Source organism: Narcine bancroftii, chromosome 1, assembly GCF_036971445.1.
Source record: "Narcine bancroftii isolate sNarBan1 chromosome 1, sNarBan1.hap1, whole genome shotgun sequence".
In the NCBI taxonomy this organism is placed as follows: domain Eukaryota; kingdom Metazoa; phylum Chordata; class Chondrichthyes; order Torpediniformes; family Narcinidae; genus Narcine; species Narcine bancroftii.
Window position 1 is genome coordinate 72,990,536 of NC_091469.1, and position 17,860 is coordinate 73,008,395.

The 17,860-nt window shown below is 39.1% G+C and overlaps 1 long non-coding RNA gene across 1 annotated transcript; it reads left to right on the forward strand.

The window, feature by feature from the left end:
• Window positions 1-901: 901 nt before the first annotated feature.
• Window positions 902-17,492, forward strand: LOC138738534 (uncharacterized). The gene is made up of 3 exons (XR_011341591.1): window positions 902-1,205; window positions 15,769-15,843; window positions 17,127-17,492. It is a non-coding gene; the product is annotated as an uncharacterized lncRNA (long non-coding RNA).
• The last annotated feature ends 368 nt before the right edge of the window (window positions 17,493-17,860 follow it).

The following is a 17,860-nucleotide window of genomic DNA, read 5'->3' on the forward strand; positions in this document are numbered from 1 at the left end:
TCCCTTATCAATCAGAAAGCACTTATGGCATAGGGATTATTGAAAGTGGAATGTGAGTTTAGGGGGGAAAATTGAAAACCACTGATTTAAAACAAGTGAAAGACAATCTTTTCTGCTTCCAGAGGTATAATTTAGAATTGATTTTTTTGTGTTGTTTTCCTTGATTTAGAAAGCTCCAATATTTGAGCGTGTGTTCTAAGAACATTTATCACATTTGCAGACTGTTTTAGAGCCATTATTTTACCATTTAACATCATTTCTGTCAATGTTTGGTGCACCTCACAAATGTTAAGTAATTTATTTTATTTGATATTTTTTGTCCAATTGCACAATAAGAAATGGAATCGGTGATGTGCACCTGACCTTAAGCATCCTATCTGCCTTTAACCAGGTGAAAGAAAGCTTGCCATAAGCGAAAAAAAGAATATTTACTTTTTGTATATTTTCTGCCTTAATCCTTTTGTGCCGTACATCTTTTAAAAGTTGTTTGACATATATCAACATATTATTAAAATGGTAAATACACAAAAATGCTGGAGGTACTCAGCAGGTCATGGAGGTAAATATACTGTCTGTAACCCATGTTCTGAATGTAAGCCCTTCTTCAAGTTATGAGTAAAATGCATATTATTAAAATAGCATTGGTAATGCTAAATAATTATTACATTACAATCAGTTATTTCAAGAATCCAAATATAAAACAGTAGTCCATTTAAACTTGTCCTAAATTGAAATCAAAAGTAACTCATTCAAATGGATTACATTCACCATATTTGGCCTTCAGCGGTAAGCTTCAAGAGACAAATAATCAGCTTTGTTTCCACCCTATTGTGACAATTACAAGCCAGCACAATGTGTCGTGCATTGAGTGTCTGCTAGTTCTCAGACTTGCAGAGTGAACAGTTAAAGTCATTGTTGGATTTTAGTTTCATTGGCTACGGTTGGGTGATTCAGACAATCATGTTCTACGGATTGTTTACGCTACGCTCCACTGAATGGAAAGCATTTATCCCTAGAATGGTGTGACCTCCTGCTTCATTGATGATTCAGGCCACATGCTTCAATGGTCACAGACACAGTTGAGAAATCACTCTGTCGGTTTTATTTTATATGAGTGTCTCTTTAAGAAAAATCAATCATATTCAGTGGAGCAGGGAAGATGGGCCATCCTATGGCATCTTCTTGTATCTCCACCAAAACAAAAGGTAAATAAACTCTATCCTAAAAATATATTCCATGAATCTTAAAAACAGTTTGAATTTATTTAAATTTGATAATTCTTTCTCACCATACACCTTGAAAGAGCTGTTTAACTTCTATTCAGTAAAATTATGTTGAGAATGGTATATAATTATCAACAACAATCAGTCATTTCAAGAATTCAAGTAGATGTAAAATCTTAACATGTGAAACTACTGGACTTTTATGTAAATATTGCAATCAAAATACTGCTATAGAAAGATGGAAATAAACTTAAAACTAGTGTTTTGTGTGGTGCACAAATTCTTGTAGTATAATGTAATTCTAGCTGCAGTATTATATAGTCAAATCAGCTTTTCCAATAATTTTCATTGTATTATTTTCACTTTGCGGCTGAATGGCATGTTCTATTATATAATTTTGCAGTAAATAGATTGTGATTATTAGATTTTACTGAAGGTATTCCTTCTTATATTGCATAATCCGTCAATATAAAGCAAATGGAACACCAGTGTATATTGAAATTATTCAGAAGATTAGGAAGATATGGCTTGAAAATGTTCAGGAAATATAAATGGCTGGAAATGGCCTTCATGTAGTAATATGACTTAAATTTGACTTGCAGAGGTATGGCTCTTTTGGAGAGGACATTGCTTGAAGTATAATTACAGTCAATTCCCATTTGCTACACTGAATTAAACACAGCTTTAGTGGACTAATTCACAATGACTAAAACACTAATTAAGGCAATTATTGAGGGGGCGGGCATTACTGAAATAAGCCAACCAGCAACTTTCTCGTAATGTGTGCTGTAAATCAGATTTGTGGTTGGATTTTATTAACTCTTTTCCTGTCAGACTAAAACAAAGTAATAAATCTGATGTATTTGTCCAAGCCACAATAAAGCGATATAGAAATATGTTGTGACTTGGTCAGCTTTAGCAGCCATTAATAATTATAATAATGCACTATATTTTTTGCACAAATGGCATATTTAACTATGAAGTCCTGGGACCATATATTCTAAGCAAAAGCACAGTTATCTGAAGAGTAGATACAGGAGTGAGCCATTCAACCCTTCACATTTGCACCATCATTCAATAAGCTCTCCCATACCATTTAGTATCTTTTGTGTCTTGAAGCTCATCCACACTCTCATAATGTATACCCTCTGTGGTAACAAATTCCACAAGTTCACCATCCTCTGAGTGAAGAAACTTGTCCTAATTTTAGTCCTAAATATTTTGCATTGTTATCTGAGACTATGATTCCTCATTTGGAAAGCCTAGCCAGAGGAAAACATCTTCTTGCATTCAATCCTGTCAGAATTCTGGGAGGATTGATTGGATCCTTTCTCATTCTTCTAAATCCAAAACTTTTTGACCTCATGTGGTTATCCCACCACCCAGGAATGAGTTTGGTGAAGCAGTATTGCACTCTCTCTGGTCACCATGTACATTGATGTATCTTGGGTTCTATTTGGTCAACTGGAAAAAATAAGAATGAACCAATCTAAAATTCATTAGAAAAACAAATAGATGGGAAATCTAGCTTTAAGAAAGCAGCTAAAAAAAGAACAATAAACTTTTGGAAACTGAAAGAGAATTCAATAAAATCAAACTCACAACCTTCACTATCTGAGAAGACAAGGGTAAATGTTTTGCAAGAATTCTCTGGGCTCATAGATCACCACTCCTTCACCATGGTTTGGTTCAAATTTGAGAATTCACTCTCTAACAGTTCTGTGGAAATAGATACACTATGCGGCCTATAATTGCCTATGTGGCCTTCAGCTTCCTGAGGGGAAGAGACCTGGCCTTGCTATAATACCTTTATCTTGGGGACAAATACAATATATTCAAAATATTATCACTCTCACCCTATTTTCTTCACCAGCTGAGGATATGGCCCTAAAATAAAGGAAGTAGGAATTTGTGCTAGAGTTCCTCTGTTAACACACCATTGTTCAGTGGAAATATGAAGTTGATACCAAAGCTACATGCAACAATTTAGAATATATTAATCACTATAAATGATTACATTTATCACATTTTCTATGCTATGAAATCGCTCCATTAGCTCTGTCACTCAAAAGGTTGGAGCCCAAGTTTTAATTCTAAGGGCTTCTACAAGTGTCTGAAGAGCAAAAAACTAGTAAAGGGAAAAACTGGACCTCTTCAAGATCAGATTGGTCAGCTATGTATGGGATGAGAAGAGATGAGGGAGATCTTGAATGTTTGTTTTTGCATCTAGAGAAGTGAGGCAAACAAGCAGTAAGGTCATGGGAACATACAGATTAAAGAGGAGGAGATGTCTATTTTCTTAACGTGAATAAGGGTGGATAAATCCTCAGGGCCTGACAAGATATTCCATTGAACCTTGAGTGAGGCTAGTGTAGAAATCACAGGGGGTCTGGCAGAAATATTTAACATGTACCTCAATTGAGGTGCCAGAGGGTAGCTCATATTGTTCCATTGTTTTTAAAAAAAAGTTCAAAAAACAACTCAGGAAATTATAGGCTATATCAGCAGTGTGTAAGTTATTGGAAGGTGTACTAAGAGATTGGATAGACAAGTATTTGGATAGACATTGCTTTGTGAGTGGGAGGTCATATTTAACCAATCTGATAGAATTTTTTAAGGAAGTTACTAAGAATGTTGATGAAGCAAATGCTTTAGGTGTTGTCTACAAGGAGTTTAGTAAGGTCTTTGACAAGGTCCTACATGGGAGGTTAGTCAGGAAGGTTCAGTTGCTTGGTATTCATGGTGAGGTAGTAAAATGGATTCAACATTGACTTTGTAGGACAAGCCAGAGAGTGGTAGTAGATGATTGCTTCTCAGACTAGAGGCCTGTGACTACTGTTGTGCCTCAAGGATCAGTGCTGGGACCCTTGTTGTTTGTCATCTATGTAAATGATCTAAATTAGTCATTCTCAACCTTTATTTTAGCTATGGCCCCCTTTGGACTCTACTCAAAGTTTATGGAGCCCCTTCCCTGTGAAGCAGTCAAGTTTTTCCTCTTCCATACTTTTCTCCTATTGACTACATAAAAAAACATAAAGAAATATTTATATTATGTTAGGTGAAATGAAAACAAAGTTTATATTCAAATGTAACATGAACATTTGCAGAAATGGATGCAGAAAAGGCATGATGGTAGGGGGGGGGGGAATGATGTGCATAGCCCCTCTGTTCAGGATGGCTGATATAAATGATAATGTGGTAAATTGGATCAGCAAGTTTGCAGATGACACAAAGATTGGAGGCAGATGACACAAATAATGAAACAAAGTTTGCAGATGACACAAAGAGTACAGATGATACAAAGATTGGAGGTGTAGTAGATAAGTGAGGAAGGTTTTCAAAGCTTGCAGAAGGGTGTGGTTGAACAGAATGATCTGAGAATATAGATACATAATTCCCTGAACATGGTGACATAGGTTTATAGGTTCATAAAGTGAACTTTTGGCACATTGGCCTTCATGAATCAAAGTATTGACTATATTAGTTGGGATGTTATGGTAAAGTTGTATAAGATATTGTTGAGATCAAATTTGGAGTATTGCGTGCAGTTTTGGTCATCTAACTACTGGAAAGGTATCAATAAAATTGAAAGAATGCAGAGAAGATATAGGAGGATATTGCCGGGACTTCAGGAACTGGTTTTGAGGGAAAGGTTGAACAGTTAGGACTTTATTCCTAAATCATAGGAGAATGAGGGGAGATTTGATAGAGGTATTTAAAATTATGAAGGGTATAGATAGAGTAGTAGGCTTTTTTTTTATTGAAGGTAGGTGAGATGCAAACCAGAGGACATTGGTTGAGGGTGAAAGGGGAAAAGTTTAGTGGAAACGTGAGGGGAAATTTCTTCACACAGAGAGTGGTGGGAGTATGGAATGAGCAGGCAGCTGAAGTGGTCAATTTAAACATTTTAGAAAAATTTGAACAGGTTCATGCGTGGATGGGGGTGGAAGGATATTGAATTGGTGCAGGTCATTGGGACTAGGAAGAATAAAAGTTCAGCACTGACTAAAAAAGCTGAAGGGCCTTTCTGTGTTGTAATGTTCTATGATTCTATGGTCTTCTTTTCCCTTAGATGTAATTGTACTGGCAGCATCCTCACAAACTCTGGTCACCCAGAGCAGGAAAGCTCCCAGAATGCCTTGGTGACATATTAAGTGCACATGCAGAATCCTGAAATGCAAAAAAGACCCAATGGGAATTTTCTTGCAAAGTACATGTAGAAGTCTTAAAGTATTCTTCCTAGAATTATTATAACATGAAAGAAAGACATTCGGCTCATCAAATTTGTACTGGTTCTGTGTAAGAACAGCTAGTCATCCAAAAACAATTGGTTGAATAAATTGGGCATGGCTGTTGATGACAGAAGATTATGTCCTTACTATATGGACTGTTTCAAAAGTATCCCAGTGATGAATGTAATAAACCTGAAAAATAGTTTGTAAACTATTGGTTTAGATGAAACAAGTCCGAAGATTGATCCTCTCTACTTATTCTGTGATCCATCAACATGATGCACTGCAGCATCTCAGGGAAAGTGAGGCTGTCATAGATAAGAGTTATAGTCAGGTAGCCTCACCAGGGCCACAGGAGGAGGATCAGTAGGTTATGGTTAGAGGAGGGAAAGGGAGGAGACAGGTAGAAGAGAGGACCCCTGTGACTGTAGCCCTCAACAATAGGTACTGTTGGGGGGGGAGTCAGACTGGGGAAGCATCCGTGGTTGTACTTCTGGCACAAGGTCGGCCTCTGTAGCCCAGAAGGGTAGGGAAGGGGAGGGCAATAGTTATAGGGGATTCGATGGTCAGGAGGACAGATAGGGGATTCCATAGATGCGATAAAGAAAACTGGATGGCGGTTTGCCTCTCTGATGCCAGGGTCCGGGATGTAACTTCTCATGTCCAAGACATTCTAAGGGGGGAGGGTAATGAGCCAAATGTCATGGTACTTGTTGTTACATGTTAGGTAGGGAGCTAAAAAGAAGAACTGCAAAGGGGGTAATCTCTGGATTACTTCCTGTGCCACAGGCCAGTGAGGGCAAGAATAGTATCAGGTGGAGGATGAATGCATGGCTGAAGAGTGGAGTAAGGGGCAGGGATTCGAGTTCTTGAATCACTAGGATCTTTTTTGGGGGAGGTGGGACCTGTACCGAATGGATTGGTTGCATCTGAATCCCAAAGGGACCAGGATCCTGGCTGCGTAATTTTCTAAGGCTACTTTTTTACTTCTTCTTTGGCTTGGCTTCACGGACGAAGATTTATGGAGGGGTAAATGTCCACGTCAACTGTAGGCTCGTTTGTGGCTGACAAGTCTGATGCAGGACAGGTAGACAGTGCAGCGGTTGCAAGGGAAAATTGGTTGTGGTTGGGGTTGGGTTTAAGGAGGCTTTAAACTAGCACAGTTGGGGGAAGGGGTCCATATAAAGGAGAACAGCAAAAAGGTTTGTCCACAAATAAAGAAGGCTTGTAGACAAAGTTTTGGAGTGAAAAGACAGATGATCGAGAAGTAAAAGGATCAGTGCTGTGATGGAGGGGGGATGATGGTAAGAATACATTGTTGAAATTAACTATATTATTAAGAAAGTAATAGTAGAATTAACAGTTAGATTTATAAATAAATTAAGGGAAGAAGGTATGAAAAGGAAATGGTCTGGGAGAGGGTGGGGGTAGAGAGTGATGAGAGGTAGATGGGTGCAAAATTTAGAAATGAGGGGGATGGTTACAGTAAAGAGGGTAAACTCACTGGAGGTTGGGGGATGAGGGTTAGAGGGAAATAGAGATGGGGAAGGAAAATATATGGATAAGGGGTTTAAGTTTGGTGTAGTATTTTATATTATCTTTGTCTGTTTTTTTTCCTTTCCTTTTGTCGAAAATTTCTTTTTTTTACTTACCCTTCTGGGGCATGTGGTCCTGGTCTTTGTTTTATTTTTTCGGGGTATGTTGCAGGTCTGGTGGGCTGGAATTCACAGCTGGAGGAATAAGGTTGGGTGAGGACGGACAAGGGATGGTGGAGACCTGAGATATGAGAGAGCGCAAATTGGAGGATCTCTGGAGCAATGATCAAGAACATAAAATACACTAGTTCTAACATTAATGGTTTGAGCAGATAAATAAAGAGGAAATGTGTCTTGGCACACATTAAAAACAAGTGGGAGTAGATCTGGCCTTTCTTCAGGAAACACATTTAATGGAGCGGGAGCACCAAAAATTAAAAAGGGTCTGGGTGGGTCAGGAAATATCCTCCTCATTCAGTTCACATGCAGGGGTGGGGGTTGGTGGCTATTTTGATAGGGAAGAATGTTCCCGTGAGCGTTCAGAACGTGACCACAGATAAAATTGGAAGATTTGCAATGGTTCACTATCAGATATATTCGGAATCCTGGACCTTAGTAAATGTATACTCCCACAATTTTGATGATGTAAAGTTCACACAGAGGACTTTCCTGAGATTGGGAGAGGGAAAAGAGAACATCCTCATTGGGGGAGATTTTAATTTTCATCTGGATCCTGTTTTAGTTAAGTCAACAAAGAAAATAACTAAAACAAAAGCAGTGAGGGCTACCATTGGGTATATGAAGGAGCTGAATTTGATAGATGTGTGGAGGCGGAAGCATCCAATGGAGAGGGATTACTCCTTCTACTCAAAACAACATGACTCCTATTCTAGAATTGACTACTTCCTGGCTTCAGCTCATACAAAGGGTAGGATCATGGAAGATGAGTATACACCGCTGACACTAACAAATGAAATGCCAGATAAGCAGGATACGGCATACAGATTCTGTCATAACGGGTTGCTGTTAAAGAAGCTGGAGTTTTGTAGTTTTATAAGAATGCAGATAGACATATTTTGTGAGGCCAACTGTTCCTCTACTCCAGATAAATTCCTTCTACGGGATATCCTCGAAGCATATTTGAGAGACCAGATAACTGGATACACCATGACGGTGAAGAAAGAATATGAGGGAGGTGGATGATTTGGAGAAAGAAATTACTCACGTAGAAAAGGAGTATTAGAAATGAGTCTCAGAGGACCACTACAGGGCTCTAGCAAACAAGAAAATGAAGTAAAATATGCTTCAAACTCATAACATGGAAAAGGCCATAATGATGTCAAAACAAAAATACTATGAAATGGGGGGGAGAGAGCACATAAAATCCTCTCTTGGCAATTGAGGACAGAACAGGCCTCAAGGATGATAAATGGAATACAAACCGGGAAGGGCAGGACATGTACAAACCAAAGGAGATTAATGGGATCTTCAGGGTTTATACAAATCAGAACTAACAGGGCAATTTGATAAAATTAACAAGTTCCTGTCCAAATTAGAGCTTCCAAATATGGATCCAGAAGAACAGGGTAGCCTAGATCTTCCTTTCACAGAAGAAGAGATAGCGAAAGCATTGAACTCGCTGCAGACTAACAAGTCTGTAGTGGAGGATGGGTTTCCACTTGAGTTCTATAAGGAATTTAAACATTTACTTATACCCCTCTATATGGAGGTGGTGGAGCTGGCAATGGAGACCCGTACCCTCCCAGAATCTTTCTCGATAGCAATCATTACGATGATACACAAAATACACAAAAGTCCACTGTTGCCATCCTCCTATACACCAACTTCACTGTTAAATACAGATTATACAATACTTACCAAAGCTCTGGCAAATAGTTTTCCAATTATTTGCCAAAACTGATAAACAAAGAACAGGCAGGGTTTGTGCAAAAGAGACAGGTAATGGACACTATTGGAAGACTGTTGAGTATGATCCATCTGGCACAAACCAGGAATGAGGGGTCTGGCTGTGGCCATGGATGCAGAAAAGGCATTTGATAGACTGGAGTAGGATTTACTATTCAAAGTGCTGGAAAAGTTTGGGTTAGGACAAACTTTTAAAAATTGGATAAGGGCACTGTACTATGACAAGATCAAGTAGTCAAGGATCCCCGTTATCTCCAGCCCTGTTCATATTGTCCATGGAGGCATTAGCCGAAACCATTAGATGGAACCCAGACATTAAAGATTTTAGAGCAGGCCAGGAAGAACATAAAATCAATTTATTTGCAGATGATGTACTGATATATCTGACAGACCCAGTAAACCCATCATCTAGGCTGAACTCTATGCTGAAGGACTATGGGGCGATCTCTGGCTACAAGGTTAATTGGAACAAGAGTGAAATTTTACCACTCACCAAGGGGGACTACAACCAATGTCAGCAAAGGAGTTATTTAAAATGGCCACAAAACAGGATCAAATATTTAGGAGTGAGAATCGATAACAACTTGAATAATTTATATAGGTTAGACTATACCCCCTTGCTGGAAAGGATTGATGAGGACTTGAATAGTTGGATGCCCCTGCCAATAACCTTGGTGGGCAGTGTCAACTGTATTAAAATTAATGTGTTGCTGAGGCTTCAGTACCTCTTTCAGACATATCTGTTGCGTTGCCCGGGGATTCTTCCAAAATCTGATCTCATGGTCAAGAACGTTCATATGGAATTGAAAGGTCTCTATGGGAAAATTGACTGGAATTAGAGTCTGGATGGTTTACAATTGCCAGACTTTAAGAAATTATTGGGCAGCCCAATTGAGATACATCGCCTCACTGTTCGAGGGAGAGGATGTATCATCCTGGGCACAAATTGACTTGCAGATGGTGCAGGAGAAGGAGGCAGAGGACTTTATTTTTAAATGGGATGCTAAATTATTATCTGGCAAAACAGGCAGCCCTATTTTAAAACAAGTCATTGCTATTTGGAATAAAATTAACCAATATTTAGGTATCAAAGTTAGGCTGTCCCAAAAAATTCCCCTGACTCCAAATAGATTAATACCTTTAATGGTAGGTAACAAGATCCTGGACACCTGGCGTCAGGTGCATAGAGGACTGTAACAAGCAGGGTCAATTTATGTCATTCGAACAACTCAGACAAGAATATGGTTTATCGAGCAAGACATTCCACTTCTACCTTCAGATAAGGTCTTTCTTACAGGACAAATTAGGTCCAACCATGGCCCCACCAAAATGCAGCGACATAGAGACCGTGATTTGAAGGAGGAACATGTGGAAGTTCATATCAGCAGTGTATTCCTTGCTCCAGTCAGAAGCACCCAATCCGGGCCTTCATAAATTGAGACAGAGGTGGGAGTTGATGTAGGAATAGCGATTGATGAGCAGTGCTGGTCTAACCTGTGTTAAGACAACATGACTATAACCATTAATGTGCGATACAGGCTGGTGCAGTATAATTTTCTGCATCAGCTCTACCTGACACCACAAAAATTGAACAGATCTAAATTAGAATTATCGGACCAATGTTTTAGATGTGGAGTCAAGACAGGAACCTTTGTGCACGCAACCTGGACATATACCAAGATGAGACCCTTTTGGGTGGAATTAGGCCAAGCCATAGGGAAAATCATAGGTAAAGAATTCCAGCAGGGCCCTGCGTTGTTCCTGTGGGAAACATAATGGACTTAAGCTGTCCAAATTCCAAATTCAATGTGTGTTGATCACATTGGCAGTGGCCAGGAAGTGCATAGCGGTTACTTGGAAATCCGACACCTACTTGAGCATCACGCATGGAACATAGAAATACAAAGCTGTGTTCCCCTGGAGAAAATCACTTATAATTTAAGGAAAAAATATGACACCTTCAAAATAATTTGGCAGCCATATTTAAATTTAGTGGGAGCATGACTATATATAGTCCCCTCTATCACTTGGGGGGAGGGGCATGGGGGTCCAATTCATCCCGACCAGGCAAAGTTAAGAAATTGAAACAGCCTGCAGTCTGCCCGACGTGCTGTGACACACCCACAAAATCCCACCATATGTTTCTTCCTTTTGTTATGTATGTCTAGTGTCCTGTGTATGTGTGGTTGCTAATACGTTCAGTGGGTGGGATGGAAAGGAGATATAAGGAGCTTGAACTCTACAGAAACTGTGTATTATTGTAAATTGTTGAAAATGCTGACCATCTTAACATTGATGTTGATAATGTTGATACCTGTGAGTTCAAGTCTGGAAAATCATAAATAAAATATTCTAAAAAAAGAGTACTCATTAAAACTCTGTCACCTGCAAGTTCCATCAGAGTTACTCATCATTCTGACTTTGATATTCATAGTTGCTCCTTCACTGTTTCTAGGCCAAAGCCAGGAAAGATTCCTACTTAACAACACAGTGAGGGGTACTTTCTCTGCACAAAATATGGCAATTCAGGAAGACTGCTTTTTGCTATCTTCCCAATGGCAAATAGGCTTGGTAACAAATCCTGACTTTCCCACAAATGTGCAGATCTGATAAAAAGAATAAAATTGGATTGGAATGCACTGACATTACAACATTCACTTGGTGATGATATCCTAATGATCAGTAAAGATGCTGCTTTCTGCACTTTGTTGATATGCAGGTTTAATACATTCACCCTGGGGTACTTCAAAAACAATGCAATAATGTGTAACTAGTATAGATGAAGTGTTGGAGGCAGTCCCTCTCAGTTTGAACAGTTAAGTACACCAGAATAAATAATGAGAAGCATTAAATGGGTGGGTTTGGGTGGGCTTCTGATTTTACATCCTGCTGGTCAATTAGATCTGGCAGGGTGGGCGTAACTTGGATCTACAAGACAAAATGCCTGATTCCTGCCAAAATGTTAAATTATAATGACACCCAAGTTTGTTTTTGTTTTAAATCTTGCAAGTGGGATGAAAAATTATTATTCTTTTCAAACATCCTTAGCATGTGCTAAAGAAAAATGCTGATGTGAGATGGTCAACTGTCAGTTTACAGTTTCACTTATAGTGATTTGTTGATCTCACTTGAAATTCATTTTGACTGGAGTATAACAACAGGGAACTATGGTGTGAAGATCTCTGAGCTTCACATGTGGGCTTGGGTTCAAGTATTTTCCTTGTTGGCTCTTAAAATGTACTATAAGAACTTAGCTTTGGCAATCGAAGCTACCAGCGAGACATGTCAAAAGAATAAAACATCTGTTACTGTTTCACACTAAATTTAACAAGTAACCACCAGAAAAAAGGAAGGAATTGCTACATGGGGAGTATATTTTTGGAGCAGAGGTAACATTGTCAGAATTGCATAGAGAGATTATGAAGTGTTCCAAAACAAATACTGGAAAAGCACTCCTGTTATGGTTCACTGTCAGTGAGGTGAACAAGGAAAGACACTAGTTGGAAAACATCATCAATGCATTTACAAATCCATGTGTAAAGGTCCCAATTTCCCTGAAATTCCCCTTTTCTCTGAATTTATCTTCCCCAAATCGCTAAGGGATGTCACTGCCACAGATGATGCTGAAGCCAGGAGGGAAGTTCATGTTGGTGGGTCTCAAACAACATCTTGACATGGTATGTTTTAACCATTTTTATTTGGTTTAAACCACTTATCTTTTACTTTCAACCACACAGTAAGAGGCTATTCAGCCCATGAGGTCCATGCCAGTTCCAAAGGAATAAAACATTTCAAAGAAAACACAAATAATTAAAAGAAAGTGAAATTTTACACTTTCTCTTAACCTGTCTGTACAAATTGGCTTTCAAGGCCAAGAACATATCTGTCCTGCTAACCCTGGTGCACAGACCACTGGCAAAGCAAACTAGATCAGTTTGCAGGGAGATCAGGACATGGCCGGGGGGGGGGGGGGTTTGTGGCCACACCAACGCTGTAAGACTGCTTTGAGACCATGGACGGGAGCTGTTTGAGGGAGGCAGCCACCTACAAAGGTCACTTAAACATAGAGGAGTACACAAGCTCAGTGACTGGCTACATCAGCAAGTGCATTGAGGATGTCACTGAGATCAAATGCTTTACAACCAGGCTAGCCAGAAACCATGGTTGAATGCAAAGGTTTGGCCCCTTCCAGAGCTCATAATGCTGCCTTCAAGGCAGGGGATAGGATGACACTAAGATCAGCCAGGGCTGAACTCTCCCATGCAATCTGGAAGGCAAAGAGGGGGCACACATAGAAGATCCACTGACAGCTCTGTGATGCTGGCGACACAGACTATTATAGATCACAAGTCAATCTTCCCAATGACATCTCTCTTCTGGACAGACTGAATATCTTCTATGTATGGTTTGATAAGAAGAACAGGATGATGCCAAAGATAGCTCTGTGTCTCCATGGTGAATTTTCCCCCTGCAAAGCCATGGCCGAGGTGAGGAGAACCCTATCCATGGTGAACGCACACAAGATGGCGGGACCAGACAACAGACCTGGATGGGTACTGAAAGACTGCGAGGTCCTATTCATGGAGATCTTCATGGACATCTTCAACTGCAGCAGTCTATCATTCCCTCAGGGTTTAGGACAGCCACCATCATCCTGGTATCGAAGAGGGCAGTAATAAAAGGCTTCAATGACTATTGCCCTGTGGAATTGACCTCCACCACTATGAAATGCTTTGAGTATCCAGTGGTGGATTGCATCAAATCACGCTTCCTAGAGACGTTAGATCCATTTCATTCTGCCTATAGAAGAAACTGTTCCACAGATGAAGTTATAGTGTTGTCACTTTGCTCTGTCGTGGCCCACCTGGAGTACAATGCCTCATATGCCAGGCTACTTTTTGTCAACTTCAGCTCAGCATTTAATATGATAATTTCCCAGAGGCTGATGGAGAAACTTCCTCACTGTGATTCAACATCCTACTCTGTAATTGGATCCTGGACTTCCTAATGGAAAGACCACAGTCTGTCTGTGTTGGTAGCAGAATATTATGTACCATCAGGCTGAGCACTGGCGCACCTCAGGGCTGTGTGCTCAGCCCACTTCTGTTCACACTACTGACCCATGACTCCATCACCAGCTCTAGCTCCAAAAGTGTCATCAAGTTTGCAGAAGACATAACAGTAGTCGGCCTCATCAGCAACAACAATGAGTCGCACTACAGAGAAGAGGTAGAAAATCTCATGAAATGGTGTGAGAATAACAACCTGGGACTCAACGTGGAGAAGATGAAAGAGATGATTGTGGACTTCAAGAGGACTAGGAATGACCACCCTCTACTACACATCAACAACTATGTAGTAGAGAGAGTGGAGAGCACCAAGTTCTTTTGAGTTCATTTAATTAGTAACCTATCACGGACACTCCACATATCTTCACTTGTCAGGAAGGCATAACAGCGAATGCATTTCCTGAGAAGACTGAAGTGAGTAAGGCTACCGGCCACCATTACGTCAACCTTCTATTAGAGCTCTACTGAGAGCGTCCTGGCCAGCTGCATTCACATTGCGGTATGGTTGCTGCAGAGAAATGGATCAGAGGACAATCTACTGTACCTTAGGAGTGGCAGAGAGGATAATTGGAGCTTCTCTCCCCCCATCAATATGATCTTCTGGGATTGTTGTCTGAAGTGGGCATGCAAAATCATTGAACACCCTGCACGCAACATCTTTCAGCTTCTCCTGTCAGGGAAGAGAAACAGGCTGTTCCTCAGCGAGCACCACCAGGCTGAGGAACAGCTTCTTCCCACAGGCAGTGGGACTGCTCACACTAACCCTCTGAGAGTCTAATTTGTACAAAGCAACATTTATTTATTTATTTTTATGGATCAAATACTTGTCCTACATATGTATTATCTGTCTGTTATGTCTGGTTGTGTATCTGCATGTTTTACACTGAGGACCGGAGCTGTTTTGTCGGGGTTGTACTTGTACAATCAGACGGCCATAAACTTGACTTGAACAGATTCTTTTGCTTCCACGCCGCTGGGTCTCAGAATGTTCTGTCAGTGGAGTACAGCTGGTAAATGTGGGCTTTGAGCACCAGCATGGGAGTGTGAAAACATAGTAAGTGGTACAATAGGGACATTCAAAAGACTCTTAGATTTAAGAAAAATAGGTTATGGAGGTGAGATAGGGAAAAATTAGATTGTTATGGAGTAGGTTTACACAGGTCAGCACAATAACTTGGGCTGAAGGGCCTGCATCATGCTGGAATGTTCTATTTTCAAAGGCTGGAAAATCCCTAAACAGCCTGTTTCCGCTCCGTACATGGTTATATGGTTATATGGTTAATAGGGTTTGATCGCTTTTCACTCTGCTCACCTCTCTTAATTTTCAGATTTTTGATCATGCTAAGTAAATCTAGGTCATTTGAAGTCTGGATGGTTTCAGGACATCTTTTGCTCACATTGAGTTGACTTGAATGATTAATTATTTTACAGAAATGATGTTGTTGCTTAGTTGAAAAGAAAAACTTCTTTTGCACAATGCATGCATGCATGTATCTAAAGGATCACTAAATGAAACTTTAGACACTATCGTTTTACTTCTGAAAAGCAAACCAACCCTTTTTTGGGTTGATTCTTTTACGTTTTGTGGATGAAGCTGGTGTGGTTGTCTCTGGACTTAGAATGCAGCTATAAATCAATGAATTTGGCAGATCTGAAGTTGCATAAAGTCCATACTGAGGATCATTAATGACCAAGATTGGTTGTAACAACTAATCAATGGCATTATTTCTGATATTTACTATTTATTCCAATATATTTATTTATTTAAAATTAAATTCCCCAGCTGCCATGATGGAATTTGAGCACAGACCTCCACATCAGTAGTCTACAATCCTGGATACTCATCTTATAATCCTTGGTAAGAATAATATGTAAAAGCATCTCATGTATTTCCATCCAGCAGACTAAAATTTATATCTAAATTTAATTTACTTGTGAATATACAGTATATCTCTGTTTAAAATAGAGATTCCATAAAGATTTACATACTGTATAATTTAGTAGAAATCCTATTTTTGTGAATAATTCTAATCGTGAGCTCAACAGAGCACATCATAAATGAAGAACATTTCTGATTGAAAAGTCAACAAAAATTTCTGTTTGTCCAAGACATGCAGCAGAATTATGCTTTTGCAGCCTGATTTGAAGTTTATTTAAATTGTTTGCAGTTTCTTTTTCTTTATTTTATTAATTGCCATAATTAATGTACTTAATGGAATGAATTAGAAACAGCTTTTAAAATTTTCTCTGCTTTAAAATTTTGAAGATTGAATAGTTATGGTGCAATTGATCCTGACAATACTAATAAATTACCATTTTGAAATGATTATTATATAAATATTAAAGCCTTGTGATGTAATGACCTATTCCAGATGGTGGTAAATTTTTCAGTGTTTATTGTTATGGAAAAATATAATAGAATGAATTCCCCCTTGTGCAATATTATTTGTAGACTGAATTTTATAATGTAGAATGTAGAGATCGATACTTAGTGATACAACTGAAAATACTGATTACATCCGACGTTGGTCGAAATCCAATTAGTAGATGTCACAATTTTTAAAACTGAAAAGCTACAGTTCTGAAGATTTTTAAAAATCTTTTAACTGCTTTAAATTATTGTGAGAAAACACAATCTATTCCTTCACATTTCACTAAATTTTCAATAATTGGAATTGTTTCATCAGATATTATAACTTATTTCTAAAGGAAGATGCAGTTACAGTGCAATTCTCCCTATGATTTAAAAATACCGAGTGCAACTACCACCAAAGACTCTGGGGTTTCTAATATTTTTATTTGCCTGAGGACTCAAATTGTCTTGACCTTCCAAAGCATTTGCTAATAACTCGCACAGAGTTGAAATTGGAAAGTGTGAAGAAAATCTGATGAAAGGTCTTCAGTCTGAAATATTGTCTCTTCATCTCTTTGGTTCATAATGCCCAACTTATGGAATGTTTTCAGCTTTTTCTTTCTTTTCCAGTGACAGCAGTTTTTTTTTCATTGTGAACAAAATCCATCTAGCTACAGAAATTAACTAGCTTGGATTAAATTTGCTTGAGAAACATGGAAGGACTTGTAATGAGTCCACGTCACTTTTTATATTGCAACTTTATTTTTTTTAAATATTTTTTATTTCAGAGACGATATTCATGGAATCCTTGTTAATGATGAAGATAATTGAAGTGGACAATCTTCTTCTAAACTGTTCTATAATTGTGATGCACATGAGGCTGTGTTTCTTTCCGATGTCAACTATCAATGGAAGTGACTGATTTTTCACAGTGAGGATACTTTCCGTCATATTATGTGGCAAGACCAATGGTCTAAGCTCATGGAAATTCAGGCAGATATTGATCCCTAGCCTGGGCTTTACCAGATCCATTGGCTCTAGGCCTCACAACAGCCTTAGTCTAAATATGGATCAAAGTGAATTGAGAGTGACTGGGAGTGGTAGCATTTAACTGAGTGTGGCCTCCTGATGCCTTGGTGAAAATCAAGTCAATAAACATCAAAGGGAAACCCCTTCAAGTAGCAGAAAGAGTCATACTTCACACAATTGAAGATAGATGTGGTGGTCTATGATTAATCATCCCTGATCTAGAACATCACTGCTGGTTTTCCCCAGTATCATGTCATAGGTACAACCATCTTCAGCTGCTTCAGCTGATGCAGGGATGATTGCTGATGACTGAACAATGTTTTGTTTTTTCTTTTCACACCTTCTCGGCAAATGAAACAAGCCACACATGCACAGAGGCTGGAAGTTTTGTTGCTTATGGCTCATCTCCTGACACGCGAGGCTTTTCCACCATCTGCAAAGCACGTCAGGAGCTCGATGAAATACCGTCAACTCTTTAGGAACTTAACACCAC